The sequence below is a fragment of the Pelobates fuscus genome, chromosome 10 (assembly GCF_036172605.1).
Source record: "Pelobates fuscus isolate aPelFus1 chromosome 10, aPelFus1.pri, whole genome shotgun sequence".
NCBI classification, from domain to species: domain Eukaryota; kingdom Metazoa; phylum Chordata; class Amphibia; order Anura; family Pelobatidae; genus Pelobates; species Pelobates fuscus.
In genome coordinates, this window is record NC_086326.1 from 148505511 (window position 1) to 148514707 (window position 9197).

Consider the following 9197-nt stretch of genomic DNA (forward strand, 5'->3'; position numbering starts at 1 on the left):
GCAACGCACATTTCGACCGTAAAGGTCTTTTTCAAGCCAATACTGAGGCAGACCGGAGCACCGTTAACCCCGCGATCGCGGCGATCTGGGGTTAACTTTAGTAAATGACGGAAATTTTCCGTCAACGGTCCTTAACTGAAGGACAAGGTTGACGGAAAATTTCCGTCCGCGGTCGGGAAGGGGTTAAAGGTCCCCCCCTCATTATTTTTAGGGTGAGGGGGATCATTTTTTTGGGGGGTGGGGGAGGGGGTGACTAGTGGTTTGGGGAACCCTAGTCACCTGGAGGGGGACGGGACATTTTTTTTAGGGCCCCCACCCGCCGCTCAGGGGTGGGTGCTGGGGGGAGGACAATAGGTCCCCCCTCCCTTTTAGTATTTAGGGCCCCCACCCGCCGCTCAGGGGTGGGGGCCAGGGGGGAGGACCTTAGGTCCCCCCTCCCTTTTAGTATTTAGGGCCCCCACCCGCCGCTCAGGGGTGGGGGCTAGGGGGGAGGACATTAGGTCCCCCCACCCCCTTATTATAATTGGGGGCTTGGGAAGGGTGACTTTTTTTTTTTTTTAACAGTGAGCAGCCACAGACTGCTCACTGTTTAATAGACATGCCCCTACTCGCGGTATAGCGAGTAGGGGCATCATTTACTAATACTAAGTAATCTTTACTTAGTATCAGTAAATTTGTCTGAAAGACCAATTTAGGTCTTTCAGCCTTTTAGTAGATAGCTCCCTAATTAAGGAGTTATCTATTTATTCATTCCTGTCATTAAACTAACTGTCCAAGTAACTTACATCTTATATGAATGTATGTTACTTGATTGTTGTAAGTGTTGCAAATGCTTACAGGTGAATCCTGGCTATGTTTGTATACTTTTTATTTAAAATTGTATACAATGTAACATTTTTCTTCTTTCACTGGGTAAGTATATTAGTACTTAGGCAATACTGTGCTTCGGAACTTCGGCACTTTGACACTTCGGCACTTCTGCACTTCAGGACCTCGGCAATTCGGCAATTCAGCAATTCGGACATTCGGAAGTACCCGAATGTCCGAATTGCCCGAAACGAATTGCACATGTCTAGATCATATATTCGTGTATACGAACTAAGACCACCCAGCCCTTGGCGTGTGCAGGAGTATGTGATGGCACACAGACAGCAAGATTCACCCTCCAGAGCAGAATCTACTGCTGCATCAATCATCAGTCAGCTAAAGCCCAAGATACCACATCATACTTTTAAAATGTTTTGCGAAGACAAAGATGAGATTGATGGGTATCTACAAGACTTTGAGAGGCTATGTGACCTACATGATCTGGAGCAGGCAGTGTGGGTACCTTTACTGGCGGGCAAACTGTCAGGTCGGGCAGCAGAAGCATATCGGGCCGTACCCAGAGAGGACAGCAAAGATTATGCCAGGGTAAAACAGGCTATTCTAGAGAGATATGCCATTACCCCGGACGCATACCGGCGCAAGTTTCGAGGGTTGCGCAAACCGGAGAGAGACTCCCACGCAGAGTGGGCACACAAACTGGATCAAGCCTCCCAGGGGTGGATACAAGCTAGCCAAGCTACCACCATGGAGGAGTTACGTCAATTCCTATTGTTAGAGCAATTTTACAATGGTCTGACACCATAGGCACAAGACTGGGTGAGAGACAAAAAAACCCTCACCCTAACAGAAGCTGCACGACTGGCGGACCAGCACCAGAAGGCATCATGGTAACCTCACTTGAGGGTACCCTCGACCGGCCACCCAACCTCCTACAGCTACCTCTACCGCACCCACAGCAACCCCATTCCGGCCAGCCCCTGGGGGACACACTCCACCCTCCCGATACAATGGCCGATCTAACATCCAGTGCCATACCTGCAAGCAATGGGGCCACATGGTGAGGGAGTGTACACAGAACCGGAGCCGTCAAGCATGGAGCCAAGTACGACCGAACCCAGCACCAAGAGCAGCCGCGTACCACTACCAAGCAGAGCCAGAAACCCAGGAGATATTGTTTAATCACACAGAAGAGCCCCTGGGAATACTACATAATGTGATGTCGGTGCAAGCCACAGACAACAGGCAACACCATCGCCAGATGGTAACCTTGGAGGGAAAAGAAGTCCAAGGGCTCTGAGATTCGGGGGCCACTCTGACTCTGGTAGCACCTCATTTGGTTCCGGGCTTGGCACACACCGGCGGATCCGTGGCAGTACGAGTAGCAGGGGGAGCGGTATACCGATTACCAACCGCAAAGGTACACTTGAATTGGGGTGTGGGGGAAGGGATGGTGGAGGTGGGCCTGATGCAAAAACTGCCAGCGGATGTCGTATTGGGAAATGACCTGGGCAGAATGACTTACGCTTTTGTACCTCAAGTTCCACTCCAAGAGGCACACCCGGTAACCACAAGGCAACAGGCTCGCACCACGGCTTCATCTCCACACTCTGAGGCTCAGGTAAGAGACAATGTAACCCCTATGACTCGTGTTCCCTGCGATACCCCGACTGAATTTGAGGCAGAGGTTAAGGTAGACCCTACGTTGAAAGTCTATAGAGATAGGGTGACCTCAGATCAGGCAGGTTTAGAGGGGGAGCAGTATGCTTGGTAAAAGGGGTTACTGTACCGTATTGCTGAAAGGGTGGTGGGGAGATCTGTAAATGTAACTACTAGACAGCTAGTAGTACCCCAGAAATATCGACAGGTACTCCTTAGGATCGCTCATGACATTCCCTTGTCTGGGTATCTGGGTATGACCCGAACTAGATACCGACTGACCCATGCCTTCTTCTGGCCAGCTATATCCAAAGATGTGAAGCAATACTGCCAGACGTGCAACATCTGTCAGAGGGTAGGAAAAAGAGGTGACGCAAGGCCAAATTATGCCCGCTGCCCATCATAGAAGAACCGTTTAGTAGGGTGGCCGTAGACATAGTAGGACCCTTACCCAGTCCCTCCGGCAAGAGATATATCTTGACCGTGGTAGATTACGCCACCAGGTACCCTGAGGCAGTAGCCCTCTCTAATATCCACGCCAAGACATTGGCCGAAGCCTTAATGAAAGTCTTCTCCCGGGTGGGGTTCCCCCAGGAGATCATATCAGATAGGGGTACACAATTCACGGCCGAAGTAACCCACCAACTATGGAAAATGTGGCATTAAGCCTATCATGAATTCTGCGTACCACCCTCAGTCTAATGGGTTATGTGAAAGGTTCAATGGAACTTTAAAGCAGATGCTCCGTACATTTGGAGAGGCCCATAAGGACTGGAAACGATTCCTACCCTATCTGCTGTTCGCCTACAGAGAGGTACCCCAAGAGTCCATTGGGTTTTCCCCCTTTGAATTACTATTTGGGAAAAAGGTGCGAGGACCCCTAGATTTAATTAGAGAGCATTGGGAAGGGGGAAACAGTGCAGATGGGATACCCATTATACCATATGTGCTGGAGTACAGAGACCACCTGGAGGCACTAACCCAGACAGTACGGGTAAACCTCTAGGCGGCTCAACAACGCCAGCGCCGATCGTATGATAGGGGAGCCAGGGACCGCAGCTTTCAAGTGGGACAAAGTTTTGATTTTAAAACCTGTTCGCAATGACAAGCTGCAGGCCGTCTGGCAGGGCCCATACCAGGTGGTGGAACAGAGATGTGACACCACCTATGTAATTGGCCCCTGCTCAGGGGCAGGGAAGAGACGCATGCTCCATGTGAATATGCTCAAACCCTACCATGAGAGTATAGAGGACGTGGCAGCTATATGCGCATCAGCCTCTGAGGATCAGGAGAACCTTCCGCTACCTGATTTATTAGAGCTAGAAGATCAGGCAGAGCCTTCCACGGGTGTTCAGCTGGGGGAGCAGCTAAGCACTCAGGAGCGTGCCCAGGTACAGGAGTTAATCGCGGCTAAGGGAGCCACTTTCTCCAATTTACCAGGGTACACCCCGCTAGCCACTCACCGAGTAGAGACCCCAGGACAGCTACCTATGCGGCAGACCCCATATCGTATACCTGAAGCAGTCAGGGAACATATGCGGAAGGAAATTGAGGAGATGTTGTAGCTAGGGGTTATTGAACATTCCGATAGCCCCTGGGCATCGCCGGTAGTGCTGGTGCCCAAGAAGGATGGCACAACACGATTCTGTGTTGACTACCGGAGACTAAATGACAAAACAGTGTCTGATGCCTACCCGCTGCCCCGGATAGACGAGCTGCTAGATAAGATGGCACGAGGCCAGTACCTTACTACGATAGACTTATGCAAAGGGTACTGGCAGATTCCGTTAGCCAAAGATGCCATCCCCAAGTCACCCCGTTTGGCATGTACCAGTTTAGAGTCATGCCATTCGGGATGAAAAACGCTCCGGTTACCTTTCAAAGGATGGTAGATCGGCTACTGGATGGGTTTCAGGAGTATGCATGTGCATATCTAGACAATATCGCCATATACAGCCAGACATATTGGAGCGGTCATTGACCGTATTGGAGAGGCAGGGTTGACGCTAAAACCTGGCAAGTGTCATATAGGTATGGCAGAGGTGCAGTACCTTGGGCACAGAGTAGGGAGTGGGCAGCAAAAAACTAAACCCGCCAAAATAGAGGCGGTAGCTAAGTGACCTACCCCCCGGACAAAAACCCAAGTATTTGGAATATTGCCTTCATTTCCAGCGTTTCACTTGGATTATTTTCTGTACCAGCAGAGATATTGGGATTTAACCTTGCAGCTCCGCTACACTGCTAAACAGCTGAACAGGAAAAACCATACGAACAGCTTACACTCCTGGCAATTGGCATACAATACAATTCCTCCAATAACGAGACAACACTTCATTTTGAGGGTTAATCAGAATCTCCTTTACTGGGGCTACCTGCCCGGCTTTTATGCAGGTCTCCCACCTGGTGGACACTCCACTGGGCAGGGATAGGCAACTTTCAGCTCTCCAGATGTTGTGGACTACATCTCCCATAATGCTCTTACACACATAATGCTGGCAAAGCATCATGGGAGGTGTAGTCCAAAACATCTGGAGAGCCGAAGGTTCCCCACCCCTGCCCTAGGGGACCAGATGGAAGACTGGGATACAGGACAGACACTGACCAATTACAGACATACAGTGTAAAAACATTCCCACAATACATTGTAATCCCTCCTCTCTATCCTGGAGATAATTGGGAATAATCCAATTATCTCCAAGGACAGAGGCAAGACTCCACTAACCACATGGCAGACCAAGGACGGTAAAAAGACATTAAAATATACAATGTTACATTTATTACATAAAATAGCCACATGTAACATATCCCCAGATAGCTTAGATCTGAGCGCACATTATTACCGAATGGTGCTCAGATCTCACACATACAGTTCAATTGCCATGGAGCCAAAGTCTCTTATTACCCGAATAGGCTCCATGGCATAGCTATCTGGGTTAAAGCCTTCACATTGTTAAAGTCGCGATTGATCCGGCGTGTAGGCTAAACGACCAGATCTAGAAGCAGGGAAGGCTGGCGGCTCAGCGGTGTTCGCGGGTATAAGTGTCCGTTTTTAGTTCCATGAATTTGGGACTGAACACTGCTGGCCACTAGAGTGCCGCTAGTCTTTGTCCAGGAGTTCCATCACGGCTTTGTGGGTTACGGGTACTTCGGATCTGTGGGTTGCTGAGGGGGCAGAGACCAGCGGTACTCTGCCCTGATGCCAGCGCTTCAGCTGGAGTAGGCTGGTTGGAGCCCAGCTGTGAAGAGGAGTTAGTAGGCTCTTCTCTCTGGACCCGGTACTGCTGCTGGAGGGCACGACAGGCAGTCTCCCCTTTCAATATATTGTCCTGCTGCTGGGGGGGTGAGACTGACTGCCTCATCTGGGAGACTAGGGTCTCCCCTTTGGGAAATAAGCTGCCGCTGGGGAGAGGTGGTCACCGACTCCTCTCCCTGGAACACTTTCTGCCACTGGGGAGAGGGGGGTAGCAGGTTCCTCTCCCTGACACCATCTCTGCTGGTGGAGGGGGGGACCGACTGTCTCCCCTTTCAATATTTTGTTCCGTGGCTGGGGTGCAAGACCGACGGTCTCTGCTCCCTGCAGGACACTCTGCCGCAGGGGAGGAAGGACGGCACCTTCGGCTCCCTGGGATACACACTGCCGCTGGGGAGGAAGGACGGCACCTTCGGCTCCCTGGGATACACACTGCCGCTGGGGAAGAAGGACGGCACCTTCTGTTCCGTGGGGTACACACTGCCACTGGGGAGGAAGGACGGCACCTTCTGCTCCCTGGGGTACACACTGCCGCTGGGGAGGAAGGACGGCACCTTCTGCTCCCTGGGGTACACACTGCCGCTGGGAAGTAAGGACGGCACCTTCTGCTCCCTGGGTTACACACTGCCGATGGGGAGGAAGGACGGTACCTTCAGCTCCCTGGGGTACACACTGCCGATGGGGAGGAAGGACGGTACCTTTGTAAGAAATTATGACCCTCTTACAAGGATATTCTTTTAGGGAATGTGTGACAAATAAGACACAAACACAAGTGTATAATAAAATGTATTGTTAATATTATTTTAAGGATACTGTTAGATTTTAAAAGGATATACACATTACAACCATAGTCAGTCCAAAACCAAAAGATACATAATAAAAGGGCAATACTTAAACATTTCAATGGAGATCTTCCCCTTGCGCCTTCATCTTGGGTAATCTGGGACAGACTATCCGTTCACCATGGCCCTGCTTGCTGTGCTTTCCTCTCCAAAGAGACAAAGAGAGAGAGAGAGCCTTCCTTGGATGTTGTCCTTTTAAAGACTGATTCTTGGAGTAATAAACTACAAGTCCCAGAATTCCTTTTCCCTCCCAAAAATGGTTTATCCCGCCCTCTTTCTCCAGAGAGTTCTGTCTTTACACAAGTCTTTCCCTTTGATCTCTTGGTTTGATCTCTTGGTTTCTGGGTAGGTTAGACAGAATTGCTTGGGGAAAACACACACTTCCATGGTTACACCTGGATGTTAAAACAGGTTGGCAGGAGAACTGCTGGAGGGATGTAAGCTTTTGTTTTAGCTGGATGTTGTAAAATGCAATTGAAAGCTTTGATCCTTATCACACTTTTATCATGTAAATTACCCCAACTTGTGAAACCAGTCACATACACAGAAAGGTATATACAATATTGCAGTTTGGCATATCAATTTCTTACACCTTCAGCTCCCTGGGATACACACTGCCGCTGGGGAGGAAGGACGACACCTTCAGCTCCCTGGGATACACACTGCCGCTGGGGAGGAAGGACGACACCTTCAGCTCCCTGGGATACACACTGCCGCTGGGGAGGAAGGACGGCACCTTCAGCTCCCTGGGATACACACTGCCGCTGGGGAGGAAGGACGGCACCTTCAGCTCCCTGGGATACACACTGCCGCTGGGGAGGAAGGACGGCACCTTCAGCTCCCTGGGACACACACTGCCGCGGGGGAGGAATGACGGCACCTTCTGCTCCCTGGGGTACACACTGCCGCGGGGGAGGAAGGACGGCACCTTCAGAGTAGAGAGCGTATAGATGCCCTTATAGATCTCACAGATTCCCGTATTAGTCTCCGGTAGCTGGGAAAGTAGTGTCTGCAAAAGGTTGCCGTTATACTACAGCTGAGTTACTCTCCAAGCAAGCCAACTGTTTGGTTGTCACACTCTTTTCTCCTTCCCATGCCCTTTTGTGTATCTCTTCCTCCCCAGCACCTTTGTGGGCATCTTTCTTCTTTAGCCCCTTTTGTGTCTCTTTTTCCCCAACCAACCTCCTCTTTGTGTCACTGTCCCCTTCCCCAGCCTCTCTCTGTGTGTGTCTTTTTGTCCCCCCAAGCCTTTCTGTGCACCTCTTTGTCCCCACCAGCCCCTGTGTGTGCCTCTTTGTCCATCCGTACCCCCTTTGTGGTCTCTCCCTCCAAGTAGTGTGGCCAAGCAGACCCCAGTGGATGAACTTCTGTAATCTCTATCCTCTACCTGCAGGACGCTTGTCCAAGCTACATGCAACATCTGGCAGGAGGATAGCACTGTGCTGTGAGCTTCCTTCCTGCCATTCATCCAGCGATTTCATCTCCTGTACCAGTGTTGCCAAGTCAGCTGCCTAATTCACTTAGCAGTAGCATCGCCCCTGCTCACACTGTCAAACTCACCGTCTGCTTCCATCACACTGTCTCACACTCTGTTTCACACTGTCAGTCTCTTTCTCCCACTTACTCACTGTCTATTACTGTCTCCAACACGCTCTCTGTTTTATTCCTCACTTCACTCTCTGTCTCACACACTCTTGAGTGTCACACGCAATTTAATGTTTATCTCCAGCAATCATTCTATATCTTCCTCTCCCACTTGCAGTCTCCAGTTTCTGAATTTGTCTCCCACACTCACTCTTTGAGTGTTACTTTTTCACGTTCTCTTCTACATGCTGATGCTTTGTCTTTCTCACACTGTGTCCCACATATTAACACTCACTCTAGTTCTCTCTCACACACTCACTACAGTTTGCCACAAAGTCTGAGTGTCTCTCTGTCAGGAATCCGGGAACCAGAACACACAGACAAACACAAAATATAGAATTGTAATACTGATCCTTAGAATGGTCAGGTTATACAAAAAAGAATAGTCAATACACGAGCCAAGGTCAGGGAACTAGAGAACAGGAAAAACAATAAGCAAGCCGAGGTCAAGGGATACGAGAGAGCAGAATAAACGAGAAACGTAAGCCAGACAAGATACCAAATCACATTACCGAAGTAACGTGCTATTGGTCTAACAAGGAACCACAACAGAGCAAGGAGTATTGGGAGATTAGAGTATATAAACCTGACGCTCACTTGTGATTGGTTGAGGTTCGATTAGCGTTAACCACTACACGAGAGGAGTGTCTGGTCCAATTATGCTTGGCCCTGATATCATTGGTACATGCCGATTCCTGTGGTTCCTGCGGTCGCACATATAAGGAGTTAACATGCCAGTGTCTAGTGTCTGTCGTAATGGTAGGAGAAACTGCAGTACTAGGTGGTGGTTCGTTGGGTACGTTAGTACGAGGCCTGACACTCTCTCTCACACTTCTTATGTGACTAACATGCTCACACTGGCTCTTTGTCTGTCCTAGATATTAATTCTCTTATTTTCTGTGATGCCTTGTTGTATCTCTCTCTCTATTGTTCTTGCTCTCCCTATCACACACACTCTCCCACACATTCATTCAAAC